The 23,461-nt window shown below is 37.3% G+C and overlaps 1 long non-coding RNA gene and 1 pseudogene across 1 annotated transcript in view; both read right to left on the bottom strand.

Moving 5' to 3' along the window:
* The window catches only part of LOC126930820 (uncharacterized), a 38,885-nt gene extending 22,011 nt beyond the window's left edge, over positions 1-16,874 (bottom strand). Inside the window, exons 1-2 of the long non-coding RNA XR_007717687.1 lie at positions 16,666-16,874; positions 5,498-5,655 (exon numbers count right to left, since the gene is read on the bottom strand). This is a non-coding gene — a long non-coding RNA (uncharacterized LOC126930820). The remainder of the gene's footprint in view (positions 1-5,497; positions 5,656-16,665) is intronic.
* LOC126930813 (60S ribosomal protein L6-like) lies at positions 10,729-12,250 on the bottom strand (annotated as a pseudogene).
* Positions 16,875-23,461: the final 6,587 nt, after the last annotated feature.

Genomic DNA, 23,461 nt, shown 5'->3' with positions numbered 1-23,461 from the left:
GGGAATGAAGGAAGAGGGAGAACAGTAAAGAGGCTCTTACAGGGATCCAGGCAAGCTATGATGGTGGATTGGACTAGAATGGCAGCCATGGGAATTGAAGGTTCTGAAAAGAATTGGGTCAGAGCTTGCTAATGGAATAGACGCAGAAGTAATGAAGAAGAGGCAGAAATCAGGCAAGGCTCGTAGATTTCTGACTTGAGCAAGTTGGTAAATGATGGTGTCATTAGAAGGAAAAGGTTTTGGGAGCAGGGTCTGGAGTCAACTGATCAACCAGAGGTATGTATTTGAAGGGCTGTAAGCCAGCCAAGTGAAGATTCCATATAGGAGGCTGGATATATTAAAAAGAAAGTTTGAAATGTAGGTAACATAGCAGGATCATTTCTCATGTTTATTCTAATAATCAGCTGACATATCTGTCTTCCTTGCTACAGTGTGAACCACTGGAGGACTGATACATGTTCTTCATTGTTTCCCAAATTTCTGATACTCATATTGAGTGAAAGTATGCACGAATGAATGAATACTATTAACTTAAACCTCAGGCTTGAACACGCACATTTTAAATTGTACCATATAAGAATTAATAATCTTACAATGTTTAGACTTTTTTTTCCATGCTGCCAAACAGCTGTGTCAACTACTAAAATTGAGATTAAGATCTGGCAAGTGTTTTAAGAATCACCTAATAAAACTCCTCTTTTCACAAGTCAGAAAACTGGGACCCAAACAAAGAGTTACTGAAATGGTTGTTAGTATCAGGGTTTGGATTAGAATCTAAGTTTCTTATCCCTTTCTACTACTCAATATTCTTCTGATCAAAAGCCAGTAAAATGGTTCAATTAGTTTGCATAGCATAGATGTAACTAAAAGTTTCACAGAAGATCACAAACATTTTTTAAATTATAAACTTGCTTATGAAACATTCTCCTCAAAAATAACAAAATGTGGAAAACTAACACACCACTTTTTAATTTACTCACTCAAATAACTCCATAAATTAAAGAGAAAAATCCCACATACACGCTACATGACTAAATGTTCTTTGGTTTCCAAAGAATTCTCTCACCAGGCCTTAGAGTAGAGGCATTTATGATGGAAGATGAAGTCACTTTTAGAAAGAAAACATTGGTTCTTTTGAATACAGGGAAAAGCAAATGTGTGTCAATATGCGGCTGAGTCAATCAGACCACAGTAACCATAGTAGAATACTTTCCAGTGTTCTCAGATTCCTGAATACCTATTTCTCCAAAGTAAGAATACGCCTATATGACAACAACAACAAAACTTTGTACAACATAAACTCTGCCACACTTAAAAGGAATACCATAGGTTTCTTGTTTCCAGCACAAGGTTGGTCAAACCTATGTCACAGACTACATATTCATAAAATATGTAATGCTTTAGTCTCACATTGCCATTTATAGAGAGCTTAGAAAATACTCAATTCTTCCTACAGGACTTAGAAATGACAACAAATTTGGAAGTCCATATATACTTAGGACACAATTCATGATAGCTAAGATTTAGAATATTGCCATTGTATAGGATTCTTTCAATGATGCTGAACATAGATTAAGAAAACAACAAGGATCTCTGAAGCTGACCTATATTCTACCCTCACTATAAATTCAGACACATGTGATATGTCTAGAAGGTAGACTGTCTCTAGGAAGAAATGAAGAGACACTTGTGAAAGAATTAACCCAAATAGTGTAGATATACAAGTGTGGTCCTAGGAGATTGGCACCACCATAAATTCAAAACCTTCAGCCTCAATTTGAACCTGAGCCAATGACAGAAATCCTGTGTTGTTTCCCAATCCAGCATTCATTCCAATCCTACACAACATTTGCAAACTCTGCTCTCCTACAACTTTTAAATTCTTCCCCTCTCCCTTTCCCTCCACAGATGGCTTTACTTCCTATCTCAAAGATGTAATAGAAGCAATCAGACATGAAAACCCTCAACCTCCCACTACCCAAATCAGTAAACATATTAGTATCCACAGTCATCCTTTACCCCTTTACTGCTGTTTCTAGAGAAATGGCATCTTTTATCAAATTCATTTATCAATTAATTCAATAATATGTCATTGTCGAGTGCATTGGATTCCACCTTCTTTGGGGAAGGTAACATTGGTTATCTTCTCTTTTTTCCATATTTCAGCCTCCCTCTACTAAATCCCTCCCAGCAGTATTTAAACATGTTCAAATTTGCCTCATATTAAAGAAACAAACATACAAAATAATAATAATTATTCCTTTCTCCCTCCTTTAGTCCCTAGTCCCCAGCTCCTGCCCATTTTTGTCCTTTCTTTCCAAACTACTCAAACGAGATAACTCAGGGCTCAGACCGAGGCCATCTCTTCTTCTCACCCTTTATACTCAATTTAATCAATCTTCTCTACTCTTACTAGTTATCTTCCAGCACATGCTAATAACTTTCAAACTTTATCTCCATTTCAGAATTCTCTGTTGACTTTCAGCCCTTTCCTGTATATCCTTGACTTCCCCAGTTAGAGAAAGTTACCCAAATTAATTTTTCAAAAACTGGATTTATTACCTCCACCCATCCCCAAACCTGTCATGTCATCTTTATTCCTTAGAACAGTAAATAGAAGCACAAATGAACAAATTACTCAAGCCAGAAACTTGAAAATCACTTGACTCCTTTCCATCCCTCATGCCCTCATAGCCATAAAAATTCTAACTTTTAAATTGCTCTAGAATCTGTATACTTTTCTCTCTAATCAAATTTACAGTCATTGTTCAACTATTCTACAATAATAGCTTTCTAACCGGCTACCTTGTGAATGCATTATCAATACTGTAGCTAGATTGTGCTTTTAAAAGGCAATTTCTACTACATACTTCCTTGCTGGAAGTCTTCAATGCTTTTCTATTTTTACTACATAGATTTGCTTCCACAAACAATAGACAATGTTTTATTTATGTTTTAAAAATTTACACCCATAAAATATATACTACATATTCCTTCGGAACTGGCCTTTGTAACTAAACATCTTATTTTTTAATGCTATCCTCATTAATGCATAAGCTCCAAGGCATTTTTTTTCAACTGATGAATAATATTCCATTGTCTGACCAAAGCAGGATTTCTTTATTCATCCCTCCACTGAGGGTTATTACATTTGTCCCACTTTTTCATTGCAGTGAACATGCTGCAATTAAGTTGCTTGAAAATGTCTCCTGTGCACATGTGTGAGAGTTTCTCTAAATTGAATACCTAGAAAACAAATTGCAAGATCATAGGGACTGAACATTTTGAGCTTCAATAGATACTGTGCCACTGCATAAGAATGATATACTCCAACTGTAGTTACCTGGAAAGAAGAGAAGACAAGGAGGAAGAGAGATATGGGTTTAAGATTTTAGCTGAAGTAAAACATTTTATTACTTCAAAACTGTTGCTTTTTCCCCAGTTTTTCACACAGCCACTTACTTATTTAATTCACTCTCATCTCTCAGATCTCAGACTACATGTTACTTCCTTAGGAATCATTTCCTCACACTCTCAGGTCTTTCAATTTTCCTTCATTCTACCTTCTCATAGTCATCTTTACTTCCCATTTTGTAGCAACCCTTACACTCCAAATTATTTTTTAACATATACATTCAAATAATTATTTATTGCTTGATTTACTTATTTGCATCTATCATGCCCATTAGACTCTGAGTCTCAGGGTAGAAACTGCATCTGTCTCATCTGAAACTCTATTCCCAGCACCCAGCACAACGCCTAGCACACAGGGGTTCGATAAATAGTCACCAGAAAATGAAAGTATCAGAGAAGTATTTGTGAGTAGTACTAGGTAGCCAGCCAAGCTCCCAGTTCCCTAAAGACCTGTGAAAATCGAGGGCAAGATTCATGAAATTGTAAAAAAATAAAACGAAAGCCATATTACCACAGATCTGTAAGACACTGAGGACATAAAGCAGCAAGGCCTTGTGGCATATATAAGTCCATGTGGCTTGGCGCTAATTCAACTTTCCACATCTGGTGTCAGAGTTGGTGCAGAATGGAATTGGGCTGAACACACAATTGTATGAGCCACAGGCAGGATCAATAAGATCTGGAATCAAACATTGGACTTTTAAGGGGCAGGAGGCATCGCTGTGACAATCAGAGAAGAGACCAGAATGGTGGAATGTCCAGTCTCAGTTGGGAGCTCTACATTTACAAGCCCTTGTGAGAAAGTGGCAGTTTATCACAGAGTAGGTAGGGGCAGATTCACAGAAATAAAGAAGAGTAACTCTTTGTTGTTGTTGTTGTTGTTGAGATGGAGTCTCGCTCTTGTCACCCAGGCTGGAATGCAGTGGCGCGATCTGGGCTCACTGCAACCTCTGCCTCCTGGGTTCAAGCTTCTCCTGCCTTAGCCTCCAGAGTAGCTGGGACTACAGGCACCTGCCACCACGCCCAACTAATTTTTATACTTTTAGTAGAGATGTGGTTTCACCATGTTGGCCAGGCTAGTCTTGAATTCCTGACCTCAGGTGATCCGCTCTCCTCGGCCTCCCAAAGTGCTGGGATTACAGGCGTGAGCCACCATGCCTGGCCAAGAACAGTAACTCTTATTGCTGCCTTACCACGCAGACATTTGATTATTTTGTCACTGGATCACAAAGATTAGATAAATAAAATATTTTCATAATTCTGTGTGAGGTGGCAAAGCTAGAAATCAGAGGTATATACTATTAGTTTCATCTAAAATGCACAAATTTGAGGTGTATTAGATCTTTAAATAAGGGCAGATCTAGGGTAAAAAGAGATCAAGTTTTGCAAACAATCTATGGGTTTTAATAAAAGCATATGTCTTCAACCTTGTCTGTACCTTAGCAGTTGCTGCAAATAATCTGCATCTTAAGGAAATACTTGTTTGTGCCTGTGTATGCACAGAGCTGAATAAACACATCTAGAAATATCTCTTCCCCTAAATATCGATTGTAGTAAAATGGCTTATTTACTCTCCCAGATCCTAAATCACCGAACTGACTGGACTCCCACATTTCAGCTAGTTGTTTAGTTTTTCTGTAAACTATTTCATGGTCAGAATATCATTTTTTTTTATATACAGCTGGCAAAAATAATAAAAATATAAGCAATTTGAAGGGGCAGTTTTTTAAACCTATGAACTCCCTCACATCTTTTACTCTTCCTCCAGTACTGTTATAAACCATATTGCTTTGCTTGCCCTTCTCAGACATTCCTTGTGGCCAATATCCTACACCCTAAAATCCACTCAAGATAATTCACTTGCTGTCAAGGCAACAGTTATATCCCCAAGAGTTTCCGTAAATAATTCATTGAATGCATTCATTTCCAGAAGATATGCTCAGCTAGAACCTGGTTCATTCTTCAAGACAGTGCAAATATGGCCTCAAAATTGAAGAGCTAATTCAGCATGGACCAACTATTTGAAAACCTGAGGCAGAAAGAAAAATTTTAGTATGTGAACATTGAAGTAGATTGTAAATACCTGTTTACTTGCAGATTCATTGCTGTCTTCCAGAGCCACATTTGCAACCACAGGGCAGGAGAGGGAGACAGAGAATCCCCAAACCAGGGAAGGAATAAAAGCAGCTGGGCCCTACACGCAGTTCATTGCAATGTCCCCAGGAAAGACAGGCACTGCTTCTAGAGAAGTAAGGGAGGGCCAGGATCAGTATTAGACCTATTTCGTCCTCTCCAGCTGATGTGCATTCACCTTTTCTTTGTATAGCCTTACTGAAAGTGAAAGTAACAATCCCCATCACCTGTCATTCCAACAAATATAATTGCATTCACTTTAACATTCATCACATGAGGAATAGCATACGTGTCAGCAAAAATAATGACCACTTGTGTGGCTTCAGCATACTATTTTCACGACTTTCCTCTTTTTGCCACTGCTGCACCATCGTCTAAGTTCTGGTGTTCGCCCTCACAGGCTACCACAAAGATGAACATTGGACCATCCCACATGATCCCTAGGGTCTAAAGACTTCTGCTGCAAGTCCCAGCCAGAGTATGAGGACATTTAGAGAGGCTATGAGGTCCTGTGTGCAGGATACTGCATCACGAGAAGCCACACCCTAGTGAAACCTTTGCCACTTTGCTGAACTGGACATGGCATTTGTCAAAAGTACCTTCTCAACCATTCTTTTCAGTATTCTGTCTGGTCTGCTTTGAATACAAGCCATATGAAGAAAGAAACTATATCTTTCTTGGCCACAATGTGCCTGGAACGTGGTAGCAATTTAAGAAATATTTGTTGAAAAAATAAATGTTTAGTGGATGAATGGGTGGGTGATAGGCAAATACTTTCTCGTTGTCTTTTGGTCTACAAAGTTCAATATTATTTGAAATGAACCATCCCAATATCCCTTCAAAATGGCATAAGTATATATGCCAATACTAGGAAGAGAAAAAAAATTCTTATTAAAGCTCCACTTTGATACCACCAGGTACAGTTAGTGATATAAAAGGAAAGAATGACTTTTAGCAGATATGTATTTATTTAACTCACTAGGAATTCTCATCTGAATATTCTTTGCATTATGTAATCTTAAACATTTTAATACTATAAATTAATGTGCAAACATATTGCTAAATTAGTAGACACTATTTGGGTTTTCAGTGGAATTTGCCCTGCCAATCACATCTCTACATACAATTACAATAATTAGGACTTTTAATAAATGTCTAGACCTCTTAGTTCTATAGAATGTAAGATGCAGTTAAGGCATTTCATGAGTGCGGCTATTATGAAGAATCCTATAAATAATTTATTTTTAATTTCTTCAACTTTTATTTTAAGTTCATGGGTACAAGTGCAGGATGTGCAGGTTTGCTACATAGGTAAATGTGTGCCATGATGGTTTGTTGCACAGATCATCCCATCACCTAGGTATTAAGCCCACCATCCATTAGCTAGTCCTCCTGGTAGCTATAGTTATAGTATTCCACGATGAATATATACCACATTTTCTTCATCCAGTCTATCACTGATGGACTTTTAGGTTGATTCCATGTCTTTGCTATTGTAAATAGTGCTGCAATAAATATACGTATGCATGTATCTTTATAACAGAATGATTTATATTCCTTTGCGTATACACCCAATAATGGGATTGCTGGATCAAATGGTATTTCTGCCTCTAGGTCTTTGAGGAATTGCCACACTGATTTCCACAATGGCTGAACTAATTTACACTCCCACAAACAGTAGAAAAGCATTCCTTTTTCTTTGCAACCTTGCTAGCATCTGTTGTTTTTTGACTTTTTAATAATAGCCATTCTGACTGGCAGGAGATGGTATCTCATCATGGTTTTGATTTGCATTTCTCTAATGATCAGTGATATTGAGCTTTTTTTTATAAGTTTGTTGGCTGCATGTACATCTTTTTTTGAGAAGTGTCTGTTCTTGTCCTTTGCCCACTTTTTTTTTTTTTTTTTTTTTTTTTTTTTTTTTTTTGTATTTTTTAGTAGAGACGGGGTTTCACTGTGTTAGCCAAGATGGTCTCGATCTCCTGACCTCATGATCCGCCCGTCTCGGCCTCCCAAAGTGCTGGGATTACAGGCTTGAGCCACCGCGCCCGGCCCCTTTGCCCACTTTTTAATGGGGTTTGTTTTTTCTTGTAAATTTGTTTCCTTGCAGCTTCTGGATATTAGACCTTTGTCAGATGGACAGATTTCACAAATTTTCTCCCATTCTGTAGGTTGTCTATTCACTCTGATCATAGTTTTTCTTGCTGTGCAGAGGGTCTTTAGTTTAATTGGATCCCATTTGTCAATTTTTGCTTGTGTTGCAACTGCTTTTGGTGTTGTCATCATGAAATCTTTGCCCATGCCTCTGTCTTGAATGGTATTGCCTAGATTTTCTTCTAGAATTTTTGCATTTTGGGGTTTTATGCTTAAGTCTTTAATGCATTTTGAGTTAATTTTTGTAAATTGTGTAAGAAAGGGGTCCAGTTTCAATTTTCTGCGTACGGCTAGCCAGCTCCCCCAGCACCATTCTTTAAGTAGGGAGTCCTTTCCTCATTGCTTGTTTTCATCAGGTTTGTTGAATATCAGAGGGTTGTAGGTATGCAGTCTTCTTTCTGAGTTCTCTATTCTATTCTGTTGGTCTATATGTCTGTTCTTGCACCAGTACCATGCTGTTTTGGTTACTGCAGCCTTGTAGTACGGTTTGATGTTGGATAGTATGATGCCTCCAGCTTTGTTCTTTTGGCTTAGGATTGTTTTGGCTATTTGGACTATCTTTTTGTTCCATATGAACAAATGAAATGAAAAAATATATACATGATTATCTCAATAGATGCAGAAAAGGCCTTCAATAAAATTCAACATCCCTTCATGTTAAAAACTCTCATAAAACTAGGTATTGAAGGAACATACTTCAAAATAATAAGAGACATATATAACAAACCCACAGCCAATATATTACTGAATGGGCAAAAGCTGGAAGCATTCCCCCTGAAAACAGGCACAAGACAAAAATGCCATCTCTCACCACTCCTAATCAACAAATGATGTCTTCTGCAGTGCCGGGCGTGTGCATAAAGAAGGACAGGGAGGTCACCCTGCTAATCAGGCTTTCATATTCTCTCAGTAGGGCAGCAATATAATTAGAACAATGTCTTTGAAAATCTAAAACATAAATTAGTTATCTCTCAGATGCCTTAGTGACACTAGCATATTAGCCTTGTTGGTATTTGGAGGGAAAAGAAACTTCGAAGGCATTTTATATTCTGTGAATTTGAGGCTACACATAAGCACAAATTTCTTTCCTTTTTTGATGATGAGTCTCTGCTAGTATTTAATAATATAACGTTATGCATTGAAAATACGTTTCCTGGTTGAAGAATGGACAGAAACAACATTCTGGGACCTCTAAGGCCAAACACTTTGTTATTATTATTATTGATATCATTCTACCTCCCATCTGGGGAAAAAGTATGTGGACCTGTGCACATATATAAACACTCTAAGAAAACTGTGGAAATACGGAACACTTTTTCAAGACCAAAGAAGAAAACCACTAGACTAATAATTATCTCACAAGGTTACTGGTGCTTAGGAGATTAGCTATTGTAATTTGTTGGGTCTTGTTCTATCTGTCAGAGGTTCTGCTGAGGATTCTTTCACCTGTACAGAGAGGAGGAAAATAAAGAAATCAGAAACAAAATTTACATTATTACCAGAAAAAAAAGAAAAGATAAAGACAACTAGAGGTCTGGTGAGACATGTAAAAGAAAGAATCTGGACAACTATCAGTTTGATCATATTTGGTGGTTGTTTTCCTAAAATAAATAAATACATAATTTAAAGAAATGTGCTATTACACTTTGACCTTCACTATCCTTATAGTTTGAGTTCACTAAAAAATCTGTTCTCCTAAGTTTGAGCTTCAGCTTGGAGTTTGCAACAGCCTCCTAGGACTTTGTTTTATGCATAAAGTTATTATCCCCTTTTGTATCAGGTCTGTTGTAAATGTTCATTATAATCACTGCTGCTTAATTTAGCAGATGGTTGGAACTGTACAATTCTTCTCAGAGGAATTAAATACGGTTATGTCATTTCCCAAGTTGACTTAAAAGAAGTAATTTGAGATCAAGTAATGTTTCAGTTTCAGTATTAGTTCAGAATCATTGCCATAAATGTTTTCTTTACTTCTATAATTTTGAATATCTGTGATGAACTGGGTTGGTCTTCCATTTTCTTAGCTCTTGATGTCCTTCAATAAAGAAATAAAGATGAATAAATCATTGTACCCAAATCCCATGTTTTGCCACATAATTCTTCAGGAGTCCCCAAAGAGGTTTTCCTATTATATTTGCACAGCAATGTTTCTCATCTGTTGTCAGTAAATACAATAGAAATTATTTCTTACACCAAACTGCTGGTACATATTAATTCCACCTGCAATGACAACCTCGCACTAATCTCAAGGTATCAGTGATCAAATGTAATTAACAAGAAACAGAGAAGTTGCATCTAAAAAAATTCTCAGAATCTCCTACCTACTCAGAATACCATCTATGTCTTTTGTTCAATGGATTATTCAATTGGCTAAGAATAGTTTTAGTAGGATGATGCATTTTGAAAGACAAGAAACTAAAAAGAGATTGTTCATAGTTCCAGATTTGTCTCTAAGTAACAGGGTCACTTCTCTTCACCCTGGGGGCTCCTCCAAAAAGGTTGTTTTTCTAAACCAAGATTTCACTGTTCATAAGGGCTCATTCTTATATGTTATTCAACCTCTTTCAACTTCCAATTTCTATGCCCTGCAACCTCCTACTGTTTGGGTTGAACTTACTTTGGACACTGCAGGAAGCAAAGGGAGGGTAATATTTGAGGGTATGAGAGATGGTTGATTTAGTCAGGAAAGCTCACTATTATGCCTTTTTTTTTTTTTTTTTGTATTTAGAAGCTTTCTTCTGAGGGGGTAAAGGATCTTAATTTCAAATAGGAAGTAAGCTTTGCAATTCCCCTGTGAAACTGGAAAGTTATATGAAAACCGACAGACATCTTTTAGAGGATGTTGGGATTATAATGCAAAGTAGTTAGGAAATCTGGGTTTGTGTATGTGTCTGCTACTGGCTAGTACTTTAGGTCCCTGTATTTTAGTATCCTCTTCAAAACCACAAATTATGGCCATGAAGATGAATAGAATAATATGTTTATATATATAATATAATTATATATTATATATATAAATTATTCTCTATAAATTATAAAAATAGTGTTTGTGTACAAGGTTTGTTTTTTTTGTTTGTTTGTTTGTTTTTTTGTTTTTTTAGTCAGCTATTTAATTAGGTTCTTAAGACATTTAGAACACCAATTTGTGAGGATAAATTTCATTCATCAGGGAAAGCACAGATCGCAGGTAGCCCTGGAGCTGAGGAATGGCTTTGATTTTTGATAAAATTTGTGAGTCTACAGCTTTCTGATCAATCTTGTGATGCTCTGTAATCTCATATGTCTCTTTTTCTGTGTCAAAGATTTCAACTTCCTGGTGTCTGGGCTTCTGCAGCTTCTTCTTCTTGAAGTAAGCATCAATAAGATGTTTTGGGATTTTTACATTGCTGATATCAATTTTGCTTGAGGTGGCAATGACAAATTTCTGGTGTGTTTTTCGTAGAGGAACTCAATTGTGGACCAGAGGTCCAGTCACAAGTAATAAGCCACTAACCAGTTGCTTCAGGGAAACCACTCTCCTGTCCCTGTGGTGTCCAGTGAGGATGATCAGAATGGTCCCTGGGGTGATGCTGGCTTGCAGTTTTCTCACGTGCTGACAGAAGGGTCTTTTTTTTTTTTTTTTTTTTTTTTTTTGCCATGGCTTAACAGCTTTTGAGGTACATCTTCAGTAAGATAATATCTAGGCATTTTGTGAAGTTAAACCACCCAGGTACTGCCATTCTTGTCACCACCAGCTGGTTTGTAACAGTTGCAAGAACCTTCTCCTTTTTCTTTTTAACCTTGGATTTGTGGCTGAGTACTTCCTCTTTCCATGGCCTTTCTGGAATACATCGCAGATCGGGAATACCTGCCAATTCCTCTGACAAGGACAGGATTGCGGTTGCAATGGAGCTTTCCTTCTTGGGTTTTTTTAGCCTTGAGGTTACCCTTTTTCACCTTGCCACCAGCATCAGCCTTCTTGGCTTCGAGTTTCTTGTCTTTAGTATCCGGCTTCTTAACTTCTTCACCCGCCATCTTGCAAGATGGGAAAAAGAGCTGTGTACAAGGCATTTTTACATTGTTATTGTCAGTAACCTCTCCCTTCTCTTCAGGAAAGTTGAGAAAGGAGTGACAAGATGCCATCTGCAGGGATTCTTCTGCCCTGCCTCAGGCTATTTTCACCATATCGTTTCCCACCTTGGCACTCCCTCCCCCAAAGCCCCTGCAAAGAGATAAAAGAATAGATGTACCCTCCTCCCTCTGCAAGGTCAGCTAAAAGCCTTGTATCCCAATCATCGTGATGGCAGCTACCATGATTGTGATACGTGTCAGCTAAGCCTGACTGAAGTAGGTATGCAACTGGCTACACAAGGCAAAAGTTCTCTGAGCCTGGCAGGAAGCATAAGTGTGAGTCAGATAAACTCATTTTCTAATCACCATATATCTGCTTCTCTATAAATAGTTGAATCCTGGGCAGTTACTTAATTCTTGCAATTCTTGTAATCTTGGTTTTCATCTGCTAAATTTGAAAGAATGGAACTACCTTTCAGGATATTAAGGATTAAGTGAGAAAACATAGTGAAGTTTCTGCCATAGTTTTGATTGCTTACTTGGTCATCAGTAAAAGGTGATTCCTGCCTCTATCCCATCCCCAATTCTTCTTCTACCCTTTGGCAGCAGTCAAGAAGCTATCAGGATCATCCATGACAGACTCCACCCACACAGAAACAGCACTCCCCTACCACCCCGACAAAAACACCACTTCCCCTAGAAAAAGCTTTCTGCTTTTCTTCCTATAAACTTCAAAGAGACTAATTTGAAAAGTCATCTTTTTTCATACTCTCTTGTAAGTATTCTCTTGTGATCCAATGTAACTTCCAATTCATTTCTTATTAGAATTATTATTGTGTTTTGCAAAACAGAATGAGGGGGGAGAGAGAGTTTATGTACTTTTCCTTTACACTGTAGTATTTTGGTTTAAGTGTTTGTCTTAATCTAAGTTTCATATGAAACCAAGGCAAAGCTTTTCATCTGTAATTCATTCTTTTTAAAGGATTTACAAACTTTTACAGTTAGTTTTGCTGTCGATTTGCATTTCTTTTACTTGGATTCCCTAGTGGTTTTGCCAAATATATAGTCAGTTACGTGATTCAGAGATATATTCTTCTAGCAAACTCTGATAAAAGAGTAACGCTTATTGAAACTTCACATGAAAAATGAGTCACTTCAAAGAATAAGAATTTTTGGACTACATGAGACTTTAAAGATCACTTACCTCAACACTTTATTTTTAAACAACTACCATTATAGAATATTTTCAAATGTCATGGAGTTCTGCTAAGTGCACCAGATACATTATATGTTTAATTTCCACATTATCTACATTTAACAGCGGAAAAAAATGAAGAACTGTTTTCCGAGGTCAAGGGTTGGAGGAGGACCTAGAGATTGCTGATACTTAGCTTTGGCTCTTAGCACTAAGTAATGATGTGTTGTTTTATGTAAGAGGAAGCTGAGAAGAAGGACTCCTAATTGGTTTGAAAAGAATGATGCAGCTATATAGTGACGGGACTGGAATGAGACAGCTGCACTGACGCAAACCCAGTTTAGTCTTCGTTTTGACTTTATAGCATAGTAATAGATTGTAAGATGGGCTTCTGTTATATTTTAATTGAGGCTTTTCACATAACATTGAGGAATTAAAGAAAAACATTGTCCCCTGTCTTCTGTCATTTGTCTCAATATCCCATTTATATTCATATTTTCTTTTTTATAATTCTTCATTTCTATTCCCATTGCATAACTTATTTTTATTACATAGGGCATTTTAAATCTCTTCCATTCCTTACAAAATGAGCAAGGAATTAACAAATGAATAGTTCTGTAGAAAAATGAAGAAAGCACAATCAACCTGAAAAAATTTAGTGTTATAAAAAGTGGTGTTTTGAATATCAGATGATGCTACTCATCCTCTACACCCTACATTTTACTCTTTACTTTAAAGCAACGTGGGCCAGTGAATCTTTGGAAAGGTACTGTAAGGCTGTGACCCACGGGAGGAACCCAGGGCACTCTGGGTACTTTTACAGCAGTTGCTTCCATTACCTTCATTTGGCCCAGCATTTTTAACCACTGCATGGCTGGATCCGGCTTCTGATTCAGGGCCCTTTTTCCTCACTTTTGATTTCATCTCTAGCGCTTAGACTTAATGGCCTAGTAAGGTTGTTTCTCTGAGCTTGAGTCCTCCCAGTTTTCCCAGGCCTAGGCTGAGGCACACCACTGGAGTCTTTGCCTCTTCCTCCTTCAAGGCTCATTTCTCTCCTGGTTCCAGGTCTCAAACTCCTACTTTCTGTCCATTGAAAAACGGCTCAAGATAAAACTGTTCTCCCTGTTTAATCACACATGTTCCCCCATGGCGGTGATAGTTTTATCCCTGTCTTTCCATCGTCACATTGCTTCCTCATGGCATTAACATAACACAACATAAAACTGTTAAAATCCATGAAGTCAGAGGATCAAGAATGTGGTCATAAAATAAAAGTCTTGTTTATATAAGCAATAACTTTAACATGCATACAATAGACATGGCTAAACACTTGATGACTCTGTATAAGAGATCATCTTGAATTCATAGAGAAAACTGCTAAAACTACTACCCATAGACTTACAGAATGCCTTGTCTGCTGTCATGGTATTCCACACAGCATAGCTTGGATCAAGGACCTCATTTCATAGCAAAATAAGTGTGGCAATTTGCTAATGCTCGTAGAATTCACTGGTATTACCATGTCCCCCACCATCATGAAGCAGCTAGCTTGATAGAATGGTGGAATAGGTTTTTGAAGACTCAGTTACAGTGACAGCTTGGTGGCAATACCTTGCAGGGCTAAGGCAAGGTTCTCCTGAAGGCTATATATGTGCAAATTCAGCATCCAATACAATATATGGTGATGTTGATCTATAGCCAAGATTTACAGGTCCAGAAATCAAGGGTTGGAAATCAGAGTTACAGCATTCATTATTACTCCTAAAAACCCACTAGCAATTTTTTTTCTTCCTGTTCCCACGACCTTATGCTCTGCTAGCCTAGTTCAAAAGGGAGGAATGCTTCCATCAAGAGACACAACAATGATTCCATTACTGGAAGCTAAGATGGCCATCCGGCCACTTTAGTCTTCTCATGCCTCTGAATCAACAGACAAACAAGGGAGCTACTGTGCCAGATTGGAACTATACCATTGGCTCCCTTGGGTCTCCAGTTTCCCTTGGGTCTCCAGTTTGCCAACTGCAGACCTCTTGCGATTTCTTAGCCTCTGTAATTGCCAGTTCCTTATAACAAATACACACACACACACACACACTAGAAATACATACATATACACACACAAACTCATACAAAAACACCCACACACACATCTTATTGGTTGTTTCTCTGGAGAACTCTGACCAATACACCTGTTTCACATTCAGTCACTTCAATTATATAATTTTTGTTACACCATTTATGATCTGACTACCTGTGCCTTACATATAAGGATAATGGTAATAGCTATTGTTATTATTATATACTATAATAATTATAAAACCATCCAAAACAATAGTAATAATCATACTCAACCCTTGGTTTAAACTTAAAATATTCCAGGCATTGTTTTAAGTACTTTATGTATATTAATGCATGCAATCCTTATAACCACTCTGAGTTAGATATTATTATTCCAATTCATTTATAAGGAAACTGAGGCACAGAACGGTTATGTAACATACTGAGAAGTACACAGTATCTGCTGCAGCCAGAAATTGAAACCCAGTGGAATGACTCTAGACTTTTCTCTCCTCCAATATGTAAACTGTATCTTACCTTATTCTGCTTTGGAATCCCATAATGGAGAGCAATTGTTTTCTTCATATTGTATTCCCTGCACCTAATGCATCAGAGAAGCAGCTTGAAAGTATGGTAGTAAATATCCTGGAATTGCACACTTGAATATGGATAGAGATCCAACTCTATCACTTTTAGCTGTGTAATCTTGGGCAAGTTACTTAACTTCTCTGTGCATCAGGTTTTTCATCTCTGAAATGGGAATGACAGAGTACTGTGAAGATTAATTAAGTCAATATATAAAGTGCTTAGAATTCTATCTTGGAATTTAGGAAGAATTCAGTAAATGCTTGCTTTTATTACGATACTGGTTTTATTCATCACTTTATCCCCATCACATAGAGAAAGGCATATACTGAGCACTCAATAAATGTCTAATAAATTAACGAATATATTTGTTGTCTTCCAGATTGTATTCTTTTATATGACAACTGCCTTCTTTCCTTCACCATCTATAATATCTGGGGCACTATGCTAGATGCTAGTGACAGAGATGAGTAACACATGGTCGATGTCCATAAGGCATCCACAGTTGACTGCATAATTTAACATAATATCTAAATATAGTGTAATGAGTGTGATAGCATCATGACCTAAATATTATGGGTGAACAGAGGATAGGACATCTAACTTGAGTGGAGAGGATGCAGGAGGAATAATGTAGATGTCCTTCTGCCATGAGCTATTTATAGTAACACAGAGAACTAGACTGTTCTCATAGCCATTCCCCCAAACATCAAAATAATGCTGCTGGGGATACTAGGTTTTTTTACTGATAAGCAAATTCAAGTGTGGCTTTGGCTATGAAGATATTAGATGTCTACCTAATCACTGTGTAGTGAAAGAATATCAGGATGGGTCCTCTGGCCCCACAACTCTCTTTAAAAATATTAAGAACAAATAGGTTGTGCCTAAAGGAAAGAAAGAGGAGGTAAGGTCAGTAAGGAAGACATTAGCTTGTAAGTGACTCAATGCGTGCCCACTGAAGAATGTCTTACAGAGAGGAGGGTTAATTTTTCTCACATAAGAGGAAGTCTGGCAGTAAGCAGGTATTGGCCTTGGTTCAGCTGCTCAACAATCCTATCAGGGAGTAAGTTACTTACCCCTCCTGGTGCTGGCTTTTACTTTTATATTCATCACCCCATGGTTGCAAGATGGCTGTTCTGACATCCAGATTTTACTTTCAAATTCAAGGCCGGAAGGGGAGTTAAGATGCCAGCCTTATATGAAGAAAGCCAAGCTTTTCCAGAATTCCTTCTGGCAGACCTCTGCTTGTGTTTCATTGTCACATGGGCACTGCCAGCTGGATTGGAGCCTGGAAAAGAAAGATACAAGAGTATCACAATTGGCTTAGACCAGGGGTCGACAAACTTTTTTTGGTAACAGGCTAGATAGTAAATATTGTAAGCTTTGCAGGCCATATGGCCAGTCTCTGTTGTAATCACCCAATCCTGCCATTGTAGCACAAAAGCAACCATAGTCAATACGTTAATGATTGAGTGTGGCTGTGTTCTTATAAATTTTATGGACAATGAAATTTAATATAACTTACACGTATGATGAAATATTCCTCTTTTGATTTTTTTCAACCATTTAGCAATGTACAAACCAATCTTAGCTCATAAATGGTGGGCCTGGTTTAGCCTACAAGCCCATAGTTTGCCAACCTCTGGCTTGGACTAATGACAACCCATTGACTGGATCTGAGCAAAGTGCTATTACATGTGGTGTTTTAGCAATTATCTGTAGGGGAGAAATGAATAGTAGATAGGCAATTAATTTTCAGTAAAGGGTAGTTTAATTTTCTACATGAAATAAGACTTTTATATAGTATTTTGTATATGATCAGGGCATAATATTTTAGTTCATTTCTCCTTCCTGCATTTTAGTATAGAATCTTTTCTTATTCAAAGGCCTTTCTTTGCTGCCACATTAGAACACCTTATATTCCAACTCTGGTTTTCAGGTAATTAATTATTAGGAAAGTCTTTTGGAGGTGTAGGTATTTTTCAATCAACATGGGATTGACTAACTCTTATTGTCAAACTTTAAGAGAAAGCTAGAGAGCAGGCGCGGTGGCTCATACCTGTAATCCCAGCACTTTGGGAGGCTGAGATGGGTAGATCACTTGAGGCCAGGAGTTTGAGACCAGCCTGGCCAACATGGCAAAACTCCATCTCTATTAAAACTACAAAAATTAGGCATAGTGGCACACATTTGTAATCCCAGCTACTCGGGAGGCTGAGGCACGAGAATCACTTGAACCCAGGAGGCCAAGGTTGCAGTGAACCAAGATTGCACCACTTCATTTCAGTCTGCGTGACAGAGCAAGACTGTCTAAAAAACAAAACAAAACAAAACAAAAGGAAAAGAAAAAGTTGGAAAGCCTTAAAATTAAGAATTAGAAACTCCATTCAAGCATTCAAGTTTCATAAATGTTTCACAGTTTTCTTCCTGGGCTTCCAGAGGTGACAGAAATGCAAATAAAACCTTAGCATAGATAAAGAATTTTTGCATTCTGCTTTGGTCCAACCTCATTGTATATTCTTCGCTTACAAGAGAAAAAAAAATGGATTTGAGCAAGCAAAAACAGGTTCCCTCTTTATACATTTAATTACAAAGGCAATTTCCTTTATAGCCTACTTACAGGAATACCTCTTAGCATGTTGCCAACAGTATCACAACTTGTTTATTCAAAGGTTATGTGTGAATGAGAGCTTTTTGATATTAATCAAGTAATTTGCTAGTGTTTCTGGTAAAAGGAAAACGTTAGCTTTATCCTGAAAAATGAAACAGCCCATTAATCAAGTTCACTCTATTGAAGACAATTTTCGGGAGAGAGAGGGCAAACAGACTCTTCAGATAAGAAATTCCTAAACTGATGGAGCTTTTAATAGGGTTTGGCATGGACTTCTGAACAGAAGGTGATTAAGTAAACCGACTTTATTCACCTCACAATTTACATATATGAGGTATTTATGAATTCAAAGGTTACTGTTTCTGATTAATTGACCTCTCCCCCCACCTACCAAATGTGCCAAATTCAAGAGCAAAATTCTTGCATAGGGCCTACTTTATTGGTGTTCATCCATTATTTCCAGTAAAGTTAAAAAGTTTCAATAGAGTATGTATGTTCTTAAACATCTGTCTCTTTTTTTTTTGTTACCACAGCAGCACAGTCTTTGTAGGTTTAAGTCTCAGTTTCCATCAATCAGAATTAAATACTGCAGTAGAAGGCATTTAAAGCTATTTGTATAAATGCAGCTGAATAGTATAAGGTTGCAAGATAAGGGATATGAAAAATAACTCATTTTGAGAAATACAATGCATAAGAAGGGAGTCTTTTTTCTAGTATGATGAATTGCAAAAATCCATTAGCCAAACACCAATGAGTAATTAAGTTTTATGAGCCAGGCTATATCTGAATTTGTTTTTTGAGAGAAATAGAAAGAAATGTTTCACAATATGGCCTCTTATTTCTCCAATTCATCTGCAGACTTTATTGTTATTGAAATAAAAATTAAAACATTGGCATGATGGAATTTTTAATCCTAAAGAAATGGTCAAATGTTTAAAAAAACTCTAGGTAACAATGATTTTTGAACATTTCCAATGCATCTTTACAAGACCATGTAGTACAGAAAAAACAGACATGTTAACAGCAGACATCAAAGTCACCTATGAAGGGAGGAATTGTCTTTAATAAGAGGAATCTTATACTCAAACGCCTCTGGAGGTCAGGTAGAAGCAGGGGTATTCGGGAGAGTGACAAATGCGAGATTTAAGTCCCATCTAAATGGAAGAGCAGCTAGTCCACTAACTCTCACTGTTGCCATGCAGAGACGTGCCCCCCACAGCCGTTGCCAGATATTTTGTATGTTAAGAAAATCTAGAAACCCAGATTAAAAAACTAAACCACCAAACAAACAAAAAACCCTCCAGATTCCTAAATGTATGCTTACATTTTTAAAAACATGTGCAGAGGCTACATCTAGTCTGTAGGCTGCACGTTTTTTTTTTTTTTTTTGAGACGGAGTCTCGCTCTGTCACCCAGGCTGGAGTGCAGTGGCGCGATCTCGGCTCACTGCAAGCTCCGCCTCCCGGGTTCACGCTATTCTCCTGCCTCAGCCTCCTGAGTAGCTGGGACTACAGGGGCCCGCCACCTCACCCGGCTAATTTTTTGTATTTTTTAGTAGAGACGGGGTTTCCCCGTGTTAGCCAGGATGGTCTAGATCTCCTGAACTCGTGATCCGCCCGTCTCGGCCTTCCAAAGTGCTGGGATTACAGGCATGAGGCCCCGCCCCCGGCCGGCTGCAGGTTTTTTTAACTGTGCTTCAGGAAAACACTTGGAAAATCACTTTCTGTATAGTAGGACGGGTCTGGAGACCTTTGCATAAGAAGGTAATAGCAGTTTTGAGATTGAACTGAGCATGGGAGAGAACCCTGTCTTCTAGGGGCATAAAACCCATGGCAATGGGCAACCAGTGGGAAATTCTCGTTGGCAGCTAGAGAAATATCAAGAACCGGTTTGTTCAATATCCAGTTTAAGTTGTCTGATTAATACCACTCTGCCACTACAAACCCTTAATGTCGGCCTGTGCCAGTGATTTCAGGGAAATCAGAAAACAGTCTCTGTTATTCAATTGGTGAATGGAAGAATACAAAGAAAAAGCCAGAAGAGATCATTAGAAGAAGAAACTCAAGAGTTTCAGAATGCAAGAGCCTGATATTCACCAAAACTGGAGAATAGTACCAGGCATCCTATAGAAACATGGAACGGCCTAAAATGAGGCCAAGCTCCGCTGATACCTAGATTGCAAGAGAAAGCTTCAATAGGTACATTTTTAACAGAAGCAATTTAAACCCCTAAGACTGGTAAACAAAAGTAAGGTGATTGGACAAAAGCGAAATTATTTTTGTGAGCACATGTATCCTTACATTAGAGTGACACTCTCCTCCTTCCTCAACCCTCTCACCCTAGGGATGTAGTTGGAAACAGTCTCCAGTTAGGAATAAAAGTTTTTCAAATGGAAACACTTTTGCATCATATCTGAACTTGAAAGGCTAAGGGAGTAAGAAAGGAGGCAGGACTCCTCTAATGTATTGATCATGCTCATACCCCTCCATACTGCTCTAGGTTTAGATCAAAGCTGTAAGATTAGGAGACAGAAGATGTGTTTTCATACTGAATGTAATCTTGGACAAGTCATACAGTGATTCTGAGCTTCTGATTCCTCATCTGGAGCTTGATTTGAGAATTAATATGTTTCTCCTGTCTATTTTGCCAGATTGTTTTAAAGAGATAAGTAGAAAAGATATGAAACCCTTCGAGAACTGTAAAACACTCTGCATGTAAAAAATATAATTACAACAGAAAACCATTTCCTTGAGAGCAAAGGAATGAAATCATTAAAACCTTATTCATTCAGATTTATATCTATGGGAAGGGCCCCACTGCGCTGAAATTCCAAGGAGCAAGATGAATGAAGTTGCCATGTTAGGGGATCAAATGTCACCTGAGGAGCTAAAGCCAAAAAAGAAAGCTGATATAATTGGGGTCTTCCGGTGGGGTATTCATCAGTATTCAGAATTACCGAGTGTGTTGCTTCCTATATTCAATAATCTATATTGTTTGATCATTGGCTAATGTCCCCAAGACAAAATACATTTAAAACCAAGATATTTAAAGGTCAACTTTGTAATTTTTCTTATCTGGAAAATGAAGAAGTACAAATCTACATTTGTCTTATCTCCTCTTTCTCCAAGTGGTATTTCTTTCCTAGAATAAGGACAGAAAACTACCCTATATAAAGAGTTGATTTGGTGAATCACAGCAGCAGCTTGATTGTGGCAGCATAGGACAATGTGAAAGGAAATGTGCCAAGATATTTATAACAGTATCTTAAGAAATGTCTGCTTTCATCGCCTTCTGATCCTTGCTTGTCTGGATCTAAATCATTCACCCAAGGACAAAGGATTGATCACACTTTATTTCCTCTTTTAATCAAGACATTTCACATTATGTCTCATTCCTTATAATGACTTTCTCTCCTGGAGGATCAAACGTACAGATACTTAAGATTGGTTTAGCTATGGACTTCCCAGGCATGCAGTAGGTTTTTTTAATGTGTTTGTGTGTGTGTGTGTGCACACGTACATATAACAGAGAAAGTGGACAAAGTTGATGAAAGGGAATCAAATAGATTAGCTAATAATCATAAATACTAGTAGCAAATGTATTTACTGTTGCACTGCAATAGAAAAGTGACATGCTGTTCATATTTTACGATTATTCTCTGGCCTATAAAGAGTTTTCATCTAGCTAGTATGCTCCAAAAAACTTTAATTTTACAAAAAAATAGCCTTAAAAAAAAAAAACTAGTTTATTTCATCATGAAGGATCACATCTGACTTGTTATGTCTGGTGGGATCTTGCACATTGCACCAGTCTGCAAAAGGCAAATGAAACTTGGACCACTGATGCATCACAGACAGATCAGAAGATATACCCAAGCAGTGTTTTGGATCTTTGGAAATGGTTTAATATATCTTATTGCTTCTATGTTCCACTTTTACTTAGACGAGCTTTGTTTGGTTACGTATGACTCATAAATCTGTCCTAAAATTAAGATTTTCTGAATTAAACCAGGGATCCAATACGAACTTAATTGGAGCTGTGTTTTTCCTCTACTCTAAAGAAGAGATGATTTCACAAGTTCTGGTTAGTACTGGGCTTTGCAGGATACAACCTGCAGCTATTACCTCAACACTTTATGTGTTACATTGGCTCTACTATGAATGAGTAAGTTTAGCCATATCAATTAACTGCCCTAAGCCACACCTTCCTCATTTGTATGGTGCCTAGACCAAATCTGTGTTTTCTCTTGCTCTCTAATATTGTGATTGATTTCTAAGAGTTTATTACTTTTTGGCTACTTGAGAAATAGCAACAGATTAACTCATCCTCATCATCACTCAAAAAGCAAAAATTTGAAATAGGAGGTCAAACAATAATTGGTTCTATAAACAGCAATGAGAACAAATTAACCAAGAAACTTCCTTAACTAATTTTATAGGAAAATATATGCTTTGCTGGTATAATCACATTTTAGAAATATCACTAACAGGGTAATGGGTAATGATGATAAATATCATCAAGGGGTTCTAATAAAACAAAACGTTGTTATACTCTTCCATAGCATATAATGCAAAATCATAAAATTTTAATAGTATGTAGTAACATCAAAATATTTATTGGCATAGGACAGTTTTTAAAAAATATACTCTGAAACATAATTCCAGTGAAATTTCCCAAATTATCATTAATATACTACATGGCAAAGGCACATTTATAGAATAGTAAGTTATCATTGTAAAGGAAGCATAAAATGTCCACAGACATTAAGCATAACAACATATTTAAAATAGCACAAAAAGGAATGAAAAAAAAAACCTATTGAGATTACTAATTGGCTCTACCTACTTAATAAGTTGTCTTCAGAATGAAAAAGCTAATTGTGGTTAGAGTCAATATGGCCAGTACATGCTAAATGAAATCAGAAAAAGGGCCCACATTAAAATCAAAGGTAATCACTGTTTCCACACCCTACACACATACACTTGCCCCCTCATCCCTCATCAATTCTGATTTTCTGGTATTAAATTGTCTTTTATATTATATGAGAGAAATATCCAGTTGTAAAAAAGACACTTTAATTCCTTTAGGGTATTTTAAGTATTTTTGAAAACAAGTTAAATTGCTTGATTTCTCCCTCAATACATTTTTCAAAACTTGTGTTATAGTCTCTAGTTGTTCAATGATATTGCCAAGAGAAAGGACTCAGGGTTTATTTTATTTTCAGTCTACTAGGATGGAAAGGAAAGAGACATGATAGAAAA

Source organism: Macaca thibetana, chromosome 11 (assembly GCF_024542745.1).
Source record: "Macaca thibetana thibetana isolate TM-01 chromosome 11, ASM2454274v1, whole genome shotgun sequence".
NCBI classification, from domain to species: Eukaryota; Metazoa; Chordata; class Mammalia; order Primates; family Cercopithecidae; genus Macaca; species Macaca thibetana.
This window is presented reverse-complemented; position numbering and strand designations above follow the sequence as displayed.